General features: G+C 28.7%; 1 long non-coding RNA gene across 2 annotated transcripts in view; it reads right to left on the bottom strand.

Annotated features, from left to right (window-relative positions):
• The window catches only part of LOC129963512 (uncharacterized), a 154,261-nt gene that overhangs the window by 35,226 nt on the left and 95,545 nt on the right, over positions 1-23,490 (bottom strand). Inside the window, exons 1-3 of one of the 2 annotated variants that reach the window (XR_008783983.1) lie at positions 21,377-21,448; positions 15,144-15,218; positions 8,610-8,705 (exon numbers count right to left, since the gene is read on the bottom strand). This is a non-coding gene — a long non-coding RNA (uncharacterized LOC129963512). Of the gene's footprint in view, positions 1-8,609; positions 8,706-15,143; positions 15,219-21,376; positions 21,449-23,490 lie in introns of those variants that run through there. The other variant, XR_008783984.1, reaches the window with a different exon arrangement.

Genomic DNA, 23,490 nt, shown 5'->3' with positions numbered 1-23,490 from the left:
TGAGCTGACTTCAGCTTTCAAATAGAAGCAGTGTACTTCTCTCGATTTTACCATTTACTTTTATAATACAGTGCGTTCTGTGCTTGTTCTTATAATAAAGAATAGCTGTTTCTGCACGGCGTTACCTATCACATGATGAATATCAGCGAGAAACTGATATTTAAAAAAATAATCTATTTGTAAATTTATTTTTTCTTGCTATTTTGATATTGTGTTTGAAATTGCAGACGATAAAAATCGAAATAAATAATTGAAAATGAAGACATGCTTATAAAAAAAGAGAAAGAGAGAATGAAATTAGAAACTTTGCGGCAACGATGTTATTAAAATTTAAATATTATTTTCATGCTCGACAGAACATTCATTCTCATTAGCTCTTTGCAATCTCAAGACTGAAATACTATCTGGCCCTCTGAATCAACAATGGATAAACGAAAGAATCTTTTGAGATTTCTCCTCATTTTCTGTCGCCATCTCTATAGATATTGGGAAATCTTTGAATCAGTAAAAAAAAAAAAAACAATAAATCAAAAATCATATAAATGAAATTAAATTACAATAACCATCAAATTTAAAAAAATTATTTCTTGTTACTTTTTCGTATAAGAAAACCAAATACTGTAAGCGTCAAAAAATTAGTTCTTGAATCCAAGAAACACGTATTTGAAACTATGCCTCTCTGAGAACTCGGTATTTCAAAAAGACTTTAGCTACATAAATAAAATTTGGAATATGTGGTTTTTACACTAAATTTGTATTGTCTATCAAATCTAGAACCAAATTCATTTGCTAGAAGTAGTCTGCCTATCCGAGAGCAAATAAAGGCGGTAACTTCAAAACGTAAAGAACAAGTTAGATAAAATTTGGTAGCCAGTTTATGTACCTAAAGAGTCATTCATTGTATCATATTTTGAACCAAATTTAATAAATAGAGAGAGAGAAAATACTTATTGACAGAAACACAGAAAGTTGTTTTAATGGACATAAGTAAAGTCAATCAGACAATTTTCTTTTGCAGCGGTGAAAGCAGGCAGAGCAATGACATTGAATCCATGCAAAATGATCGGCTTCATTTCTCAATTCACGTGATAAATTATATTTTGGAAAAATGTATCGACCTCTGAAACAGAATTAAAAATGCAATGAAATTATGAAAATTATATATTTCACAGCGCCCTGTGAGGAAATGGAGACACCTCAATGAGAAATGGATTATCATCCAGAAATTATTGATTTATGAATGAAAAATGTGTCATTTTAATAAATTTAAAAGTAATTTTCTTCAATTTTGGCACGATTTAAAAATCTAATATGAAGAAAAGTTTTTAATAATACTTTTTGCTTGAACTAAAAAAAAATTTAAAAACTTCTTTAAAATCGGAAATTACAAAGCGAAAATAAAATGTTAAAAGCTGAACAGAATTATTCAAAGAAAATTAAAACTTTGATCCTATTTATATTATATTTTTAAAAAGATTTCCGAAATTTTATTTTCGTTTTATCCATCGTGACAGATAATCCTTACAGCTTCACTTTCTTGTACCTCTCTGTTTTATGGTTCTATTCTGAACCCCACATTTTTTATAACAAAATAAATTTGTACGTTTTTTTAAAAAATAAATAAAATGCCATTTTTTAATTAATTTTTTTTCCAATTTTTAGTTTTATTATGTTTTATAATTTTTCTTATATCATCAATATATAGCAAACAAATCAACAAATGAATGAACAAATAAAAAATAAAAAGAGTTCATGTACTCTTATGTTAAAATGTCATTTCTGAAGCAAAAGCAGTGAGCGTGATCCTCCTGAAACTTTCTTGTTTATTACGTAACGGAGATATGTTATTCCCCTTCCTTCGTACAAAAATCGTGGATTTTCAAAGAGAGGCCATCGATGAGTGCTCGGATTTTTTTTCCGCACACATGAGCATTTTATGTTTCACAATACAATGAAAAAAATATATGCGTTTTTGACGACTTATAACTTTTACGTACATAAAGTATACAAAGATGAAGGATTAAATCGTTGAAAAATTCGAACATGAGATTTTGACCAATCTCTGCGCTTCAGACCTTCCTTGGGCCGAAAAACACATTTTTGGAATTATGTCTGTCTGTCTCCGAACACGATGTCTCAAAAATACCTTAAACCAGATGGATGGAATATGATCTTTACGCCCAATTTTCACATCTCTAATAAATTTTCTATTTCTAATAAATAAATCCATTAAAATGAAAATTGACTATCTAGCTACCCGAATATGTGATGCTACAACACGAAAAGAGTTAGTTGGATGCAAAATTTTTATCCAAATTTAACATACCAAGTGTATATACCAATCAAATTCGGAGTCAAATCCCTCAAGGGATTGATTTGACGCTCCGTACTTTCTCACCCATGTAAATGCAACAACTGAAGAACATAGTGATTGAAGTAGATGAATTTTGGCTTGTAATCTTGTGACTACAATTGTAGTTCTATGTGAGAGTTGGGTCAAACTGATTGGAAGAAAAATCATCAAAAATTCATATCTGTTTTCTGGTATTTGTGTCCAGCGATTAATCGTCAAAGATCACAAGTTTATAGGCTGTTTTAGAAGAAATGTCCACCAATGGCAGACAGTTAAAATACAAAAGTACTGGATTTTTTTTAAACACATAATTATCATGTGAAGGGCCGGTGTCCTGGCATAGGGGTAGCGCGTCTTCCCCGTGACGTGGGCGTCCTGGGTTCGAGTCCCGGTTCGGACATGGTTGTTACCGTGTTCTATCTGTGAGGTGTGTGAATGTGCCCCCCTGTAAAAAAAGGTTGTGCAAGCGATTGTGTGTGTGTTTCATCTTCATATGAGCTAGAAGTCAGACTTCTGCCCTCGGGTGCTGAGGGGTCTTTACCTTCAGAAGCTACTACACCCCTTTTCCGTGGTAAAGCGGACACGACATCATGTGAAGGACTCTGAAACACAACAATTTAAACACTCGTAGCTTTTATGGCCTTACACGAAGTCCACAATTGTATGGAAAAGGTGGGAAAGGGAATAACGGTTTTATTTGACAATATATGATAAAATTTCATGTAGACCACTTTCGCAGGTGTTCAACTAATTAATATCATAATTTGATACACAACAAGATTTATCAAATTTTTCGTTTTTATGTGTTTGTGAGTCATCATGTTTGTATGCATGGGAAAGTACAGACCAACTTATGGATATACTGTTATTGGGAATTTGAGAAATATTTACATTTTAAATGCTAAAATTGTATGTTAAACTTTATTTATCTATATTATTGTGTTTTGAATGATCGAGTTATACATGCGAAAGTACAAGCACGCTGACGGTCAAATCTTTAAAGGATTTTGTTCAAAACGTGATAAATATCTACATTTAGGATTTAACACTCGGAACTAAATAAGTCATTCAGTTTTAGAATTATCGCGTTTACATGCATGAGTAAGCAAAGAGAGCCAACCCTTTGACAAATTTAGTTCAAAATTTGAGAACTTCAGATGCGAAAACTGTTGATTAAATTTCATTTATCTAAATCTGTGGATTGTTGTGTTACCGTGCTAAAATGTGTGAGAAAATACAGATGGACAAACAAAGGTCTTTTGATGGATTTGGTTCAAAATTTTATACAGATCTACACTTCAATTATTAATCAAATGCATAAATTTTACATTTTTTTTTCAGTTTTAAATCAAATGTATAAATTTAATTATTTTTTTTCCAGTTTTAAATCAAAAGTATAAATTTATCCATTTTTTTCCAATTTTACATCAAATGTATAAATGTATCCATTTTTATCCAATTTTAAATCAAATGTATAAATTTTATCCATTTAGCTCTCTAAGTTTCATGGATATTGCGTTCATTTATTTTTACCCAGGCAGGCAAGTAGATTTCTTGAGAAAGGATTTCATTCAAAATTTGATATAATTCCACAACTTATAATTTACAATAATTATTTGAAAGCAAAATTTAATCAAAATTAATAGATTAACTCATAATTGCTTAAAATGGTGTTAATGAGTGCTTAATGAGTTTTTTGGTAATCTTTACGGCTTAATTTTCTTATAGTATTATTTTATTTTTATTAATGCTCTATTTTTTATTATAAGCGTCTTTGTACAAATATTTTAATTTTTTTAGTCTCTAATACATTTTGTACTTCATTATAAAACATTTAATTGAACCTGTAATCAATTTTCACATTTATTATTACTAGATACAAACGGAATCAAAATGAATCGATTATCTAATAATTAAATTTGGGAATTATTAAAATATTGCACTGTGATATATAATTCTTCCTTTGTAAACTTGGAAGGAGTTCAATAAAAGGAAGGAGTTAAATTAAAACAAAGAAGGAAAATTGATTTAATGCAAAAGAAGATTGTAAAGTAATAAATTTAAGCCCCATATTTCATATCAATTTATTTTGCTATTATTTACTAATATAATTTTTAAAAAAATTTTTAAAATCCCCGAATTTTTACTATAATAGCATCAAATCGTCTAATAATTTTATCTTTATACACTTTCATATAGAAACTTATAAAACTATTTTTGTTAAATAATCAGTTGTCAAAGTTCATTTGAAAAAAAGTTCGAATTATTTCAAAATTTTATAATACCTTTTACTATTTTTTTTCCCCAAATTCATTTGGTGGTTCAGATAATATTCTAGAAAATATTTCAGCACAATAATTCTCGGCGTAGAGAAAGAAGCAAAAAGATAAGAGGCAGAGGTGCCAATTGCAAAGAAGCGAAAAATTGTTTTTAATTAATAAAAAACTAACCATTCGGTTAATTATCATGAAACTTTTCAGGATACGTATGTCTACCTCAATACATCTGTATTATTTGAATAAAATCTGTTACAGTAGTTTTTTAATCTATAGAGAGACACACACAAACGACCGCTGCTTTTAAGTATTATTTTTTAACATTTTTTATAGACAAAAGCTTATGACCTGAAGATACGTCATCAATGGGATTGTTAATCATCGTTCTTCATTTCTAAAATGTATCGGAAAATAAAACATCGACAGAATTCTTATTTTAGCGGCTTGAACAATTTCGCCAATTTATTCTTTTCAAGCAAAATTAACCAATCAAAATGAGTGGGCAATAATTACTTAAAATGCTACAGAATTGTTATTATTATTATTTACTATAATAAGATGTAATCCATCAAAACTTGTGGATATCATTAAATTAATTCTATTAATATGGTGGATGAATAGTTGTCGCTAAAAAAACAAAAATTATATTATATGAATGTCTTTAATAAGAAAAAACTGAGGTGGAAAGAGGATCAAATTCTTATTTTTGTACTTTGAATTAGAATACCAGTAAACAATCACAAATTAAGGTCACATCTATTATTTCACAAAAGAGAGAGAGAGAAAAAGAAAAGACTAACTGTAGTGAAAACTCAATATATCTGATTACGAAAATGCAGTAATATATTTATATTTCACGATTTAAAAAATTATTAACTGAAAAACAAATTTCTGCTTTTCTGAGAAAAATAAATACATTTATCTTTAGAAATCTATTATTAAATATAAATTTAACAGAAGGAACTTGACTTCAATGATGAACGTTTGGATTTCAAATTCGTCATCAATAATTGCTACCGAGAGTTACTGAAATAAAACCGTTTTCGGGCCCTCGAAACTGACTTTTAAAAATAAATTTAACAGAAAACATTAGCTCTTGACTTCAATGATGAACGTTTTGATTTCAAATTCGTCATTCATGATTGATATCGAAAGTTTTTGAAATAAAATCGTCTTCGTGCCATCGAAATCGATTTTTAAAAATAAATTTAACACAAAAACAATAATTTTTGACTATAATAATGAACGTTTTGATTTCGATTCATTATCAGTGATTAATAAAAAAAGTTATTGAAATCGGACTGTCTTTGTGATACTAACTCTCAGCTGTTAGAAACATATTTATATATATTTAGTCTTGATTTTCATCATTTATCATTTATTTATGACTTTCATCATTAAAAACATTATCAGAATAATAAATGTGTATTACATTGGGTATCAAATGGAAACAGTGATGCTATTCAGAACTCGAGAAATACAGCAGTGAGCTATATTTTAATATAAATGTTTCCGAAAAATATTGCAGAAAGTGTTCTAAAGCTCCATATAAACTAAACAAGGTATTAATAAACAACTTTCTGTGCAGAGTACTTACTTTTTTGAATCTCAAACAGAAGAATATATAAATTAATATTAAATTATAATATGATTCAAAATACATACCTTAGTACATGGAATTCAACCATTTAGGACGAAAACGTATTGTAATCTGTTGATTTGCAAAGGAGTCGTTTCTCTAGCAATTTTCTCACTAGGTTCAGTGCACAGGAGTGAAGAACATATCTATCTATATTGAACTAGAATATGAATCAAAATTTGAACAACATACCTTAAAATATGGAGTACAAATATTTCCATGAAATGGCAATGCAAATCGTGATGATCTTTATGTGCAAAGTGGGAACAATTCTTTGATACTTATCTTACAATATTCAGTGAATATCGAAGTGATGGATATATAACAAACAATATATTAAATTAGAATGTGATTCAAAACTTGAGCAACATACCTCAGCATATGGAATCCAACCACTTAGGATGAAAAGGTATTGCAAATCGGTGGCATGCAAAAATGTCAACAATCCTTTAGAATCTATTCAGAAATGTTCAGTGAATATTGGATTATATAAATCTATATTAAATTAGAGTATAATTCAAAATTTCAGTGACACACCTCAGGATATGGAATCCAACCATTTAGTATGAAAAGATAATGCAAACTGTTGATATGCAAAGATGTCAACAATTCTTTAGTATCTATTTCGCAATGTTTAGTGAATATCAGTAGGATTATTATATAATTCTATATTAGAATATGATTCAAAATTTGGGCGACATACCTCAGGACATGGAATCCAACCATTTAGGATGAAAGGGTATTGCAAACCGTTCGTTTGCAATATTGTCAATTCTTTACTATTTGTTTTAAAAGTTCAATGAATAATCGGCAGTCCATTTGAATGGTTGCAGAAAATGAAACTTCGGCGACGCTTTTTTAATGGCAACGGAGTGCTGTGATGTCAGCCACCTATCATTTGCACTCCCTTAGATGCCTGGAAATCGCCTTAACCAGAGCACCTAATGAAGTACAATCAACCGGTGACAGTTTCTGCAGAGCTGCGGAAAATCCATTCAAGTCCCACTGGATAAGTTTCTGTAAGAACAACTACCTCACCTTACCTTTTAATAGCAGAAAAGTAATGGGTTTTTTTAATTGGCATTTTAAATAATACACTCGTTAAAAAATTGACGGTATTATTCTAACGAACGAACAACGAAATAAGTTTCTATTCAATTTATTCGATTAGAAAAAGAAAAAATAATATTCAAGTATCGTTCGTTTAGGTGGAGAATTCAGAACAATTATTTTTATTATATCTAAACGGTGGAACAAAAACTGTTCGGGTAAACAGGAAACAATACAAATTAAAAAAAATCAATCAAAATAAAAAAAGGGGGAAATATTAAATAATGATTCATAAAGCAATAAACAGAAAATGTGTATTTCATCTGAAATAATTCTTGATTAAATTTTTATTAATAAAAATAAAAAGTTTGAACTTTTTTAAAAAATTATTTTTTACATTGAAAAGCTCCACAAACATGCAAACTTAACTTGCATGCTGTTTTAAAAGAATACAAAGTTAAGACTCTTGTTTTAAAATAGTATAATCTAATGATGATTTCAACAAATTCCCAACATTTTAAAAAAATAGTTTTTTTATACTCAGGTTGATAGTGGTCTGGTATAAATTACATTACATTATATTTAATACTTTTCCATAAAACAATAATAACTCTCTTAAGCATCCGGTTCCAAATTTTTACGATTTTTAGATTTCTTAGTTACGATTAATTTACGATTTTTAGAAAATATACACTTATTTGAAATTTGTTAGAATAATATCGCCATTCCAAAATAGCATTAGTTCATAACAATAAAAGAGTTTAAAAAAAAGATAGTATGATGAAAGATATTTAAAGTCTTGTTTAAAAAAAATGAAATGGGTAACAGCATTCGATTGAACACTCGAGCCATATTAACTCACACTTTGAGAAACAACTTAAATGAAGTAGACTAAGGATATGTAAGATTCTTTGAAAATACTTACTTAACTAGGAGAGTTCAGAAGAATGGATGGCAGAGGACACACTTCAGGGGGATGGCGATGATAGGCCGCAGGCTCTCCGCGCGCTACTTCAGGTACCTGACTCTCGAGAAGCGCAGTCACAAGCACCTGATGCAGCACGTGAGAGCAGCTCGGCACTTCACCAACCTATGGTCTTCTAATCTTGTCTCTTCGACATTTACTAAGGATGAAGAAGGCACTCAAAAATCATTATCTTCTATTGACTTCTTCAGCTGGACTACAAGTCTGAAGCGGTCTCCGAGAATGGTCGTCTGGAGACACTTATCAACCTTATATTGAACTGAGAAATCTTAATTTAATCCAAAATTAATCAAAAAGAATTATTACCTCAAACAATCGCTTCTTTCAGGAACATGATTTCAAAATGGAAACGGATATGAAGAAAATCAGTAAGATCGCAAATAAGAGGACAGATTTTCGTACCTGGTGAAATAATTAAAGAAATTCACCCATAAGCACGCACTATATATATTTTAAAAAAACATGTAAGGGGTAACAAAAATAAAACGTAAACAGCAGACATATCTGAATATATATTACCATATGTTTGACACAAACCTGTTCTTAATTTAAAAGTTTTAAATAAAAAAGTTAGACCTCAAACCTTTTATAAAAAAAGCAGGCAAGATTTTTCTAATCCATTTTTTAGAAGATTTCTTATCTAATGGTCGACAATTATTCACTCGATTAAAGTTTTTACCAATGCCTCAAATAATATGAAATGAAATGATAGGTAAAGAACACTATATAAAGAAATTAAGTTTATAATAAAATGGAATTTTATTAGACAAAACAAGAAATGCAAACAGAGAAATATGGACATTAAATAGGAAAATTATGATTGCAATGAAGACCTTAACTAGATGACAACAATCAAAATTTTTAAAAAGAAATATAATAAGCATAAAAATACACCTTACTTTGAGAAATCATTCAAAATATTCTAAATCATGAAATACATATATATACTAATTAAAATTAATGAGCTCGAAAAAATGCAATCTTTCTTTATCAGATATTTCAAAATCAAGAATATTAATTAGTTGACAAATAAATATAATAAGATTTTCAGTAAGAACTTTCATTATTCCTAAAATCCTTACAAAAATTAGTTTTAAAATTTCATTTATTCAGTTAAGCAAAGTATGTATTATGTATTCATTGTTATTTGTTCTAAAATTGTATAAAAACAATTCCATAATTAAGACATTTCTACAGTAAAAATCTTACTATTTTCAAAGAAAAATTCGAAAGTTAATTAATCAAACAGTAGATACGAAATACTGATAGTAAAATCGATCAAAAGAAAACTATTGCAGCGGAAAATTATCTTGTAAAAAAGTATTCGAAACTATAATAAAGATATTTTACAGCAATGAATGTGGATTAGCAAGCTGTATGGTCCGAAGCAGATAAAAACTGATCAGCATATTAAATAGGCGGCTTGTTTCCTTGTCTCTGTTCCTCACTTAAAATTTTGGAAATAATTAAACAAAAATCGTTTAAAGAGAGGTGAAGATGTCTTAGATTTATCTCCAAATCATGCATAGGTTCGATTTATGTGTGAAAATATCATGAAGTCGTAGGTGAACAAATTATAAAATAGGATTGTAAAAATATGAGCGCAAATTCGTTTAATTTCACCAACAAGGCATATAACACGCTGAGATTCCAAGCAATTAAAAACAGTTCATGCAATACGATTTGAAAAGATTTTGTAAGAAATTGGCGAATAAAAAAATTCGATGTATTATTTTTTTTAAGTTTTCACAGTAAATGTTCCCACAAATTCTGTGAGGTGCAGAAGTGCAGTAAGATATAGCAAGAAATAATTAACATCCGTCGTTCAGATCGTTGCCTTGTCTGCTCCATTGTGTCTGCAAACAGCTTCAACCTCTTCAGCGAACGCACATATTCCGGCTCTCATTAAGATTAATTTCCACAAAACGCCCATCAATGACCAAAGCTTCGAAACAGGACCTAGCCACTTTTTTGTGTCATTGGGATTGTTCCAGTGGCGGTTGATGCATAGACGACCTTGTACAGGCAACAGACAACAAAATGCATGGCCACGGCAAGTAAAAAGGTGTTTTTCCGTTAGCCCCAGACAGAGGCAGTTCCCATTTGAGATTGATATCGTCACCAGACTGGCTTATGTCCTCCGTTCACGGTTGAGTGGGCTTCCCGTGAAACGAACTACACGATTTACTAACTGTTATTTTTTTCACTGTCTGCATATTGAATAAGCCAGCTGCTCTTAAATTTGGTTCACATCGCATGATATCATGAAACGCTCCAAGAGGGCGGTCTTCGAAAGGTAGACAGCAAGCTTATTTGGAACAGGATGAAATAGTTTCAAACCATACAAAATATTTTAATAAAAAATATAATAAATCATGGTTATATTTCATTCATAAAAGAAGTTTCCCACACTAGATTCAGACATGACACAGGCATGAAACAAAATAAAAAGTGGAATTTCATAAAATAATGAATAATGAATTCTGCAAACATCGAAAAATAAAATAAAAATAGCTAATTTGACAATAAAACAAACAAATTTATACAAAATAAGCCTGAGATATTAAAATATTACTACATAAAAATTAATCAACAGCAATATTAATAAAATTCGATAGCGAAAACAAATGAAATTTGCGTTTTTGCGGAAATATGTCAAAAAGAAATATAATTATTGATTGAAAATTAAGTCTTCTTTTTGGAATACAAAAGTGGGAATAGAGGTCGACGGAAAACAATTATTTTTTATTATAGGAACAATTTACAAACATTAATCAGAAGCCATTGGCCGTCACAAAGAATGCTATTTCAATTCTTCTGAATGACTTATGAGCCAAGAACACAAAAATAATTAGAGATTCGCGACTTTGTACGAACATAGAAACACAGCTTTTTTAAAATCACTCAGAGGCGCATGATTCATTTTAATAATATTAACCACGCATTTTCAAATGTACTTTGCACATGAATATAAATCCTTGATGGAAACTTTAATTTTAACAATAAATCAATATTCTTCATTAAACGCACAAGCCTCAGAATAATGACTTTTTAAATTTTATCAGAATGGTATAAAAATGAGCAATGAAAAAGAATGGGAAAAAATGAAGTTAATGCAAGGACAGCAAAAAGAAATTGTATTCAATTACGATTCGAATCTACTGTAAAATTTCGACATTAGTTTCTTTGACTTGGTGTTCTTTTGATGTATTGGCTTAAATAAAATCTTTGAAGATAAAAGTGTTCAATCCAGATCAGCAGAAAACGTCCAGTCTCTCACATTAGATTTCAAATAAATATAAATGGATATTAAACAACCGAACCCATACAAGTATATTATTCAATTTTTTTTTTTACAAAAAATCCTTTAACAGAAGTGGTCTTTTAAAAGACGCGTTTTGCAAACCACACTTTTACAAATTTTCATGGTTTATTTCATATTTGTAAAGATAAAATCTTTTTTGGTACTTCATTTCCTTTCTTAAACCGAAGAGTTTTGAAATATTGCACAGTAGTAGTGTATTTTCTACAATAATAAATTATTTCAATATATTTCAAACTTAATCAGTCGACTTCATGATATTATATAAGTGACATCAACAGGTAGTGAATTTGAGATAAAGCTAATTAAGTTTATAATAATTAAATTTATTAAACGTTAACATGTAGAAAATTATACAAGATAGTAAACCAAGAAAGAATAGAAATTATTATAAGAATTATAATATACTATAACAATTGTTATAATATAAAGTATATTATAACAAGTATGTAATATAATGTACTTGTTATAATATACTTTTTTAAAAATATTTTTAAAAAATACGCTTTTATCGGTACTCTAAAAAAAATCAGTTTCAACTAGATTACAATTAAGTGTGGTCAAAAAAATGTGTTTTCCAATTGTTCAATATTAGATAGCTCATTCTATTTAGAAATCAGATTCAAATATGAGATCGTATTAAGTACCAGATACTGAATCCGAAATATAAAGAAAAGTATCGTTGCTTATTTCGAATGAAGTGCTGTCTCTTTGGCATAAAGTTATTTTAAAAACAGTTTTTTGTTCAATGAAGTGAAGATTCCATAAAGTGTTATGAACTAAAAGTGAAACACTTAGTTGCGTTTCGTTACATCACACCCATTTTAATGAAGTTTTAAAGAATTACGATAAAGTTTTCAGGCACATATAAAATATATGTAGACTTTCTTCAATGTTGGACGTTGTTACCTGCATCCACATCGCTCTTTAAGAGTAATTTACCGAGAACCAAAAATCGTTTCGCCATCGATTAACTTTTTTTCTCCATTTTAATGCCGGGTGCCAAGACGTACAACCTGTTCAGAGAAACAGATTCTTCGAAAGCTTTGCATAGAAAGCATTCTTCGAGATCTTTGTAGTTGAGGTACGTGACGCAGACCGTTCCGACGCATGACGTCTAGTCCCTGGAGGAAAAACCTCTGCAGAACTGATCTATTCCGGTTTTGTAGAAAGCGACATCGCATGGAGAAAAGTTAAAGTAACTTCAAGTGCAGACGGAGATCTATTCTTTTCAATAGACTTCGTATCGATCGACAGAAAAATGGAGAAAGATTGCATATCGGGGGAACAATAAAAGCAGCACTTGTTTCAAATCCTTATTTTCGCTGTAGAACTGATTAGAAAAAAATGCCATATAATGCATTAATCTATACAGTCCATGTTACAAAGGTATATAGAAAGAAGCCCTCTAAAAAATATGAATTTTGTGAAGTAACGAAATTTATTCCTTTTTTTATGATCACCTTGAAGCCTAAATAACTTTAGTAAATATTGCAAACTGTTTTGTTTCATATTGAAAGTTAAATGGAACTAAAACAGCACGAAGTGAATTCGTTTGGCAGCCTGATTTTAAATTTATTTTAAAGTGTTGCTAATTCTTAATAGCAATATATTCGAAATCCGAAAAGTATTTCATATATGGATTACAGATATACTTTAAATACTCATGTACATATTGTAAAAAATAACATTATGTTTAAAAAATTATGGCACTTTATGAGAAGTATTAAAAAAATCAATAATAAAGGTCATAGTTACTTTTTTGTTAAATCATAATATTCACATAAACATAATTTGCCTTTATTTATGATTCTCTTTTAAGCATATTTATTTCAGTAACGATGGTCAAAATATAGGAAACATTCCATTATTGGAAATGATGCTTTGTTTCAATTATTGTGTCTTGTTTTTAAATAACAAATTGTATAAAGTTTAATTTCTCTTGTTTACTTTAATTTCGGTTGTGTATTAATGTGTCTAGCCTTCAGCGATGTCAAAACATTGGCAGTGAAATCCTCGATCGAATTGACGTCGAGACAGCTCTATCGATCTCTCTTAGCCTTAAGTCTCTGTCAATAAGTTTGTTTCACTGCCAGACATGGCACGGCGCGCAGACCTACTCCCGCCTTCGCAACACCCATACTTGACCTTCAGATCGAAAAATATTCTAAATCTTTTGTTTTAACTATTCAAAGAATATTCTTGGAGCCACAGAGACCAAAATCTGTTTCTGCAGAAGATCTTCAAACCTTTCGAGAAATATCTATTTATAAACTTAATCTGTAAAGCGGATGCTGCGAAACTGGGCAGTCGTTGAATGCATATTCATCTGTTCTAGGAAACGAGAGAGAAATTCATATAAGGGCAATGCAAAACGCCCCGCCTTTGCACCATCGATATTTGACCTTCAGATCGTAAAATCTAAATGTTTTATTTTAACTATTCAGAGAATATTCTTGGAGCGGCAGGGACCGAAATCCGTTTCTGGAGAAGATCTTCAAACCTTTCGAGAAATATCTATTTATGAGCTTAATTTGTAAAACAGCTGCAAAATAGGATACAATATCGAATAATTTTATAACCATTCATTATTTCATAATCAAGAAATGAGAGAGTAAAACTCGTGCAAGATCAATGCAAAAACTTTTTAGAGAAGAAATACGGTAAGAAGAAAATAATTTGGGTGATGTTTCGCGCAACAGAATTGCCTGTCAAATGAATAAAAAGAATATATAAAAATTACAGAAATGAGAGGTGTTCGGCCTAAAGAAGGCTTTTATATTTTCGAAACTTAAAATATTTAAAATTCTTGTTTAGAAAGGATTTACGGTAAGGACTGGCTTTTCATGAAACAATTTTCAATTGCTTTGTATTCGTTTTCTTTCTTAGAACATTTCAACTAACATTCCATTTTACGATGATTTTTATAATATTTTATTGCACCATGATAAGGAATCAGAGTACAAAGTAATAACAGCACCGATGCCAAAGATAGAAACAAATCGTAGAAACGTATTCTTACCTTTTGTACTTGCGAGACGGGACTTTTCTGTAAAAATGCAGGCTTGGAATTTGGGTGGGGAGGAGGGAAGTGACAATCACATGATACGATAGTGCAATATTAAATAGTTAAAGTTACAGCAACAGACCCAATTGAGAGATGTGGGAACAATTAAAACCTATCAAAACTAAGGAACTACAGTAAAAGTGATTTTGAGTTTGAATTTATAAATTAAAAAAAATAACGAATTTGTTCTTAAAAAGAGCGAAAAAATATAAATGGTAAATCTAATAAATTATATAAATGGTAAAACGTCGTTTATACGATTCTTTTTTATACGCTGTTATAATTCGTTCGTAACCATAGTAATGATAAAATATTTCATTTGTATGATGCAAAACTTGCTTTAACATTGTTTTCATTGAAATTAATTGTTTTCATTTCATGAGTAACTTATAAAAGTTAAATTCTAGAACTTATTACTTAAAGATAATTTTTTTAAAAAATAAAAACTTACCTGAAACGCTGGAACGTCATTATAAATTTCTGAACTTCTATTTGACAAAATTTTCATTTCAACAAATTCGGAAACCTGTAAAAAAAATTTCAATATCAATTATCTAATTCATTTTAAAACTATAGTCAAGGAATGACATGAAAGAATTGACAAAATTATCCAAAAATATTGATTATTTTATATCGACTGATATACAGTTTTAATGAATATATTACAATCGATATCTATCAATTGATTAAATTAGCAGCATTACGAAGACCGTCTCTATCGTATTGTAATGAAAATTAGCAAAATAAGAAGCATGAAAAGTCTCACTTAGAAAATATAAAATGTATTTCATTTCAGATCAATGGTTAAAATGATTTTTTAAAGTCTTAATCCTTTTTTTGTATAGTAGAGATACGATATAGTAAAATATCTTAAAAGTAAATTTTGGCAAAATCTTTTCTTTTCAAATATAGTAAAAAAAAAGCACAGCAATACATTAATATTATAATACCATTTAATTCTGCAACGAAAAAGAAAATTAATACGTAACACGCATTTTATATATCGCGGATAAGACGTCATTATTTCTACTGTAAAATTATATTCTTTAATTTATAAAAGTAGAAGTGCTTCTTTATTCATACAAATGAAAAGAGCTCTTTAAAGCTTTTAATGAAATTAATCCTAATTTTCAGAAATTTAGAAAAAATGATCCTTTTTATAAATATTTTCTCAAAATCCTGTAAATGATGATAAAAAAGCTATAAATTCACTTTATAATAATTATTTTTTTTACTAATAGAGTAATCCTGTCATTCAAAGTTTTATTACTTGACAAGCATAGTAATAAAGAACTTTTTAATGAAAAATAAATATTTAGTGGTAAACTGAGAAGAGAATAAAAATAGTTCTAAGTAATGAATTTTTACATTAAAAAAATATTCTAAACAAAATTCTTGAAATCTGAAGATTATGTAAAAATATTTCTAATTTATATTTCAATATTTCAGAAAAAGTTAGGCAGAAAGAAGACATTTATTTTCGCTGAATATTTTTCAAATGTAAGAATGTAATTATAAAAATAAAAAGTTGAATAATACTTTTCAAGCAATTCTGTTTAAACGACTGAATACTAACTTTAAAGTATTTTTAATGCAAAAATATAACTATCACAATTTGACCAATTTATTACCTATCTATAATCAAAATGAAATGCTGTGCAACCCACACAATTTCAAATTTACATGGCATTTTCGGGCAATGAATGATTCTTAACCGTGCACTCGAGGTTTAAGTGACATTTTTTACATCTAAATGAAATAAGTTAAAAGAGCAAGATATATGATGCATTCCCCGATTGAGATGTTTAGAAGGTCAGAAAAAAGATGTAAGCTCTTTGATCCGGATGTCTTGGATGATTATGCGTAAAGCCCTTTCAAAGAAAAACAAAATGATTCGAGAAACAGCCGGAAAGAATAATAGATTTGGAGTACGAAAACATAAAGAGAAGCGTGGATTACTGTTTTTATGGGGCTGAATAAACAGAATGCATTGAATAAGTATGCTGAAAGACCTTAAATCATTTTTGAAACAACTTTTTGACAGCAGACAGGATGCTCCTGCATCACAACTCCTGATACCGCACCAGATCGTTAAGGGGTGGGATTCAAAGGTAAACACACTTTACGAATGCGTAGGACGGTAAAATAGTTTCTTTAAACTTGACTGAAAAAAATCGTTCATTATTTGAACAACTTGCAACCAAAAATAAAATAAAGCACCAAAGTTGTGAAAAAAATCTTTTCTGGCATGAATTTATGAAGTATGAATTTAATAAAGGATGCAGTTGTTCAAGAGAATACACTATAATTAATTCAGCGTAACAAAAATAAAAGTTACTTAATAATACTTGATACAAAATTAGATATATTTCTTTTAATAGCATGCACATACAACAGAATTACTCATAGAGCTTAATTATGATATAATAGGCCCAGAACTTTAGGTAAGAAAGAGAGAAAGTGACTGAAGTGTTTGAAAAAGTGGTTTTCCTTGTTCCTTTCTGAAATGTAAATGATGACCTAAAAGTTAATCTCTGTCAAAACCCTAAACTAATTTTTCTGATTTTTTTAGCACTTTTTATAAATACACAGCGTTAAGCGAGATGTGATCATATTCGATAAATCATAATTAGCACCCTTTTGTCCCAAAATATCGATGGGAAAATTTTACACGTAAACTTTTGTCGTTACAATATTTCTTGCATTTTTCACGGTTCTTTCAATTTATTACCTTGACCTTTAATGTGAGGTAATGTTCTAGATAGCAGTGGTCAAATAATAAATTATTTTTATTTGGATCTAGATTAATTCTTTTGGAAAGGTACAGTATTATCATAATCAAAGGAGCTTGGTCAGCTTTATATCTTCAAAAAACACAAAAAGTTTAAAAAAAAATTCCCCAAAAATAATATCACTCTTCTCGAAGTTTTATTTATTAGATTACATTTTTTCATTAACGCACCCTAAAAACTGATAAAGAAGGAAATAAAAAAAAACAATGAAAACCGGAAATTCAGATAACATGCTCATTAAGTCCCCCCTCCACACTCTTTAAAAATCACGCAAGTCACATCTGATAGGTTGAATATAATTAATTCTCTTTAGCATATAGATGTAAAACCCGAAGCAGGCAATAATTTCTTTTGTTAGTTTCATATAAACAAATTTCGCTTTTACTCGATAATTAGAATCAATACAAATCAATCTTAGAGCGAAACTATAGCATCACACTCAATGCAATTCATAAAGAATATAACAATAACAAGATTAAAACAGTTTTTATAGAAACTGAAATAAGAGAGCTGATTATCGCGTTTTAATGTCAATTTTTAACTGAACAATCAGTTTGTATGACAGCTTCTTAACTTAATGAATTTTTATTTAAATGAATAGTGTCACGACATTCAAATAGAAAAATGAGCGTTATTATAATTGGTACAACAAATGCATAAATTAAAATAAGAAGCAACCGAAGAAACAAGCTTAAGTTATTAAGTTTCACATAAGTATCGAACATCTATTGCAAAAGCACAACTCCTATTTCATAAATTAATTTAAATCTGACAAGAGTTTATCTCAAATAAAGATAAAGCTTTTGATGGTGTATGAAAGGAATAAAGGATTCAAATCATTAAATTCCAATAAGTTGCAATATTTTGGAAAAATACTTGCGAGAATTTTTTTTAACCTATTGCTAAATTTAAATTTTTATACATAACTTGGCATCACACACATTATGCTTCCAATGTTTCCTTCTTATTTATTTATCATTAATATTTCCTTTGTTTAAAGAAGGACACAACATTTTCCTGTCAAAAAACTGTCAAGAAATATTGTTATTGATTGGACTTTTGTTTGGGGAGAGGATTATTTTAAAGTTCAAAAATAGAGAGAAAAAGAAAGAGAGAGAGAGACAAAAGCAGAAAATTGGGATATTGAATAATCTTCGTAAAGGTTTAAAAAACACGCATGATGACAGAATTTTTATGAGAATTTTAAAATTCATGCGATGAACAGAATCATGATACAGAATCAAATACCAAATCCATTTTTGATGCAACGTTTATCTTCAAAATGAACTCTATTTAACATCAGAAAACCTCGACCAAAGAAATAAAATTAAGTATCCATATGAAAAAAAGAAAAATGTTAATTTTACTTCACATTCTTTAATACTTTTTCATTCCATAGAATATTTTAGTTGTTGCATTTTATGAATTTAAACTATTCATTTGACATCAACTAAATTATCATTTAGCTCAGTACAATATCTATTTGACATTAATTAAACTATCATTTAGCTGAGATTAGAAAAAATTAAGAAACGCATCAAAAATATCATAATTTAACCTATTCTTTTGGTGTACCTGAACAAAGCAGAATATAGAAAAATAACGGAGTGTTTCAATACACAGAAGCATTACAAACAATTTCTTCAACATAGACGGATGACTTATCCGATAGCCAAAATCATGTCCGAGACATTATCTATCTTGAAAAAGAAAGCATGTATTCGAATTTTTATCATCTAATTGGTGAGTAAATTAAAAAAAATAATTTATAGGACTTTTTCTTCAAAATTGGTTTGCGGATTGTTTAATAAAATCCTGAGCAGTAAAAAAAAATTTCGGCAACACATTGACTATTGCAACTCATATATATCATAAAGTCATAAGAAAAGTATTAAATTAACCATGTAATAGGTATCTTTGTATACTATAAACATTAAATGAAAACAATTAACATAACTAATTATTCCAGTAAACTTTTTCTTCTCTCGACTCAATTTTTAAAAGATTTTATTAAATAAAAAAATGTAAGGAATCACGTTTCAGCTAAAATTTTCAAAACTCTATAAATTTCAGACAAAAGATAATTTTTTTGGGCAATGCCGTAACGCAGCATGAAATGTCAGCATTTTTAAAATCTTTATGACAGTGATATAACAAAAATCTAATTTTTCAATATCTCATACATTCTGGAATACCTTTATAAAGCAGGTAATGATATTTCAATCCATTTCTAAATAAACTTCTTTATACTTTCAAATGCATCTCTCATCATCGATACTTTTATACTATTTATCACAAAACAAATATTGCGTCACTCTTTTTCCATCTCATAAAATTTGCTGAAGCAGCGACAGCTGTCGATAATACACAATGGAAGAAAAAAGATGAAAGTAATGAATGCTAAAAAAGAACGAGATTTTAAGACTCTTTCCAGTTTAATAAAAATTTCAAAATGTAAAAGAAATATTGATATAATAAATGGAGATGAATTTGATAAAATAATCTTCATCCTCAAGCTTCATTTAAAATTTATTTCGTAATAAAAATGCTATAAAAACCATCGTTGCAAAATGATGGAAATGTACATTAAAAAAGATCGTTCAAACCGCATTCATTAACAACTGATTTAATACTATATTCCCCTTATAGTCTCTGTCTTTTCTAATTTTCTCAAATTGCCATCAACAGGACATTCATACAGACGAATATAATCTTAGTTAATATTAGACATCTAAATATGTATTTATCAGATCATGTTTTATATTAACTTCTACAGAAATGGTACTACGTTTCGTTTATTGTTAATTCTTCAAACAGTCAGGATTATATAAATAGTTGAAACTTTGTTTCTATTTTTCCAAAATAAAAAATATATTTAAAAAATTATTCACATAATCTCATATTAAGATATTTAAACGTCACAAAACCAAATTTTATTTCTCAAATTGTGTTGTGTTTAAATCCTAATACTTTTAAAGAGAGCGTTATTTTAATTCAACAAGTCAATTATAACTATATTAATATTTCCGCTTATTAACTAGTTTCTTATTTTTTTTAACAACGCGAAATATTAAACAAAAATTAATGAATTTATTCCTATTCTATTTGCAACCTATTTATAAATAAACTTAACGAGCTGACATTTAAAGATCTAACTATCTTGTTTTTCATAAATCAATAAGAATTCATTATTAAAAAAAAATAGAAAGCTCATTTATAAAACTATAGTGACAGAAATGTACAAGTGCAATTACATACAAGGATAAGAAAATAACTATTTAATTGAACTAATTGTAATTAAACTTAAATCTCAGCAGAAGTTATCGTAAATATGATTTTTAATCCAACAGCCATTATTATGCTTTGCTAAATTTTTATTTATATAATCTTTCTGAACAATAAAAAGCATGAATAAATTTTAATACAATATATAAATCTATATTAGAAATCTGAATAAAATCACAGATTATGTTTTTTGAGAAAGCAAATTATAAAATGCAAATCAATCGATTTCATTTATTCGATCGAATCGCAAACAGAAAAAGTATTTAAACAATCGAAATCGCTCTGATTCATTTCATCGTACAGTACAGTCACATAATAACTATTTTTGCATTACTTTTTGCCGTTGTTTTAAAATAGACAAAAAAAATCTATTGTAAAAAAAAAACATATATGTCAATACAAGAAAAAAACATTCTCAAAATGCTCAAATTCATCATCAGGACATCTCAGATGTCTAGAAGTTACATTAAGAACCATCTCCATTTTGAAATGAGTAGTTACATTTTTGCTTCAACAATGATATAGGCCATATGAATGTAATAAAATAGACATTTTCTTACAAGTCCACATCAGATTCATTTTAACTTACTAAAGAAAAATACATTACCTCAAAATGCAGGCGGTTGCTAAAGGCATATAATTTAAGTCACAACATTAATTCACGGAACGCATACATTTGTTTATTTAGTAAAGAGGGCACGAAATGACGCAATTCAAATAAAGGCGAGAGCGTGCCAAAGCCATCATCAGGTATTGTCATGCATGCGCGTTTTTGGAAGAGAGCCATTCAACTTGTGCCGAAACGAAAGTGAGAGTGAAAACTGCGCACTTTCTCATCGTTCATCCGATTGTCTTCATTCCGCGCGGCGCAGGAGCCCGTTCCAGATGAACGGATTCAGATTCAGCTGTCATCTCTTTGCCTCAATGTATCAATTCAGAGCTAACTCAACAGACACCTTTTAATGAGATTTATTCGAAGAGCGAATTCTTTTTTTTTCTTACAACAATAACAAAAAAAACAAACAATATACATCAATTGGAATTTCATAATAGGTAGTAAATGTAAAACATGTCACATTTAGCTAAGTATTAACACAACAACAATATACGAAACTTATACTAATTTTTTAACCAAAATTTAGAAAGTTTTATGATCGGGAAGTCACACAAAATGTAAAAGATTTTTCTAAACTGGATCTGAACAAATAAACACAATATAAAAGTTTCAATAAGCCGAATAAAACTTTTTCTTGTCATAATTGTGAATTTAGTTTAAACTTTTTTCTTTTCTTCCGAAACTTCACATAGCTTATTTTAAAATAGATTTCTTTATTTTGTATATAATATCCTCTGTAATTTTCAATTCTCGAACAGAGGGAGGATGTTTGGATTTGGCGTATTGAAAGAACATCAAGCTCACTCAAACGGCGAATCTATTGTCAAAACCGAAAATGTGATACATCATTCAAATAGAAATTTTAATCCAAAGTTAATATTACTGTTTATATATATAAAAAATAAGTTTCAAAAATCGGACAAATGCGTAATGATTTAATAAAAACTACATACTGTTTATTTAATAATTAATCTGATATTTTTTAATTGCATCAAGTTATATTTTGATGTACACCTGGTAGTACAATGAGTTGTGGATAAAATTGTTCGTTACATAGAATACAGAAATTTCAATTTTTTCTATTATATTTCATGAAGAAATATAATAGAATTCTAGTTTGATTCGTACTAAATATTGGCGAATGATTTCTTATGACGAAAAATGAATGAACCACTATCGAGTGTTTTTTAAATTGTGGATAAGCACAGCATTCATTCAATTAGTAGACACCTTCTCGCAAAACTTTTATGCGCAGGATTTGTTGCAAAAGAATAGCATGGATACAGAAGGAAATTATTCCCAAAAGCAAAGAAATTTTTTTAATCCGTACCTTACAATACGAATAAAAAGGTTTAATTCTCCAAAAATTTCAATCTTCAAGACATTGAAATAATATTCACAAATTGATCAGATTCACAATATCAGAATTTACAATTCGGAGCTCAACGCGCAATTCGCAGTCGTAGTTTAAGAATTATAAAATTGTACTTTCTAAAAATTATTTAAGTAAATAATATTTAAATCAGTTTTTGCACTAGAATCTTCAAAAAGCAAACATATGCATACAGGATGTTTTAAATGTCAAATGCAGTAGACATAAAAAACGGCCAAGAAAAAAAAAAAAGCACAAAATCATTTATTCTTAAATAATGGCATTTATTAATGAGTAAGCTTTCATATAAATTAAAACAAATTAGCACTACAGCTTCCACACAACTGTAGTAACTGATACCCATTACTGGCATCAAAAAGAAATATTTTAATTGTATTAATTGTATTGTATAGTAATTTTTACAGATAATTCTGTAGGAAGGTAGCAAAAAAATAGTAGTTAATTTAGTAGGCAACACGTATATTATTTATATAACAAAGCAAAAATAATATATTTAAAATAAGTTTTCTATTTTGGAAAAAAAAAATCTATATAAAAAAAACCAAACTTCCACCAAAGTTTTTTAAAATTTTATTTATAATTCATTTATAAATCCTTTATTTAAATTTTAGGATGTTTTAAAAAAACTAGAAAAGAAAATTTTGTATAAAGTCGTAGAAAACCGACATATTCCTTTCAGAATAAATTTCGAAATATGTTGACAATGATTAAG

This window comes from Argiope bruennichi, chromosome 3, assembly GCF_947563725.1.
Source record: "Argiope bruennichi chromosome 3, qqArgBrue1.1, whole genome shotgun sequence".
Classification (NCBI taxonomy): domain Eukaryota; kingdom Metazoa; phylum Arthropoda; class Arachnida; order Araneae; family Araneidae; genus Argiope; species Argiope bruennichi.
The sequence above is the reverse complement of the archived record's forward strand: the minus strand, read 5'-3'. Positions and strand labels throughout refer to the sequence as shown.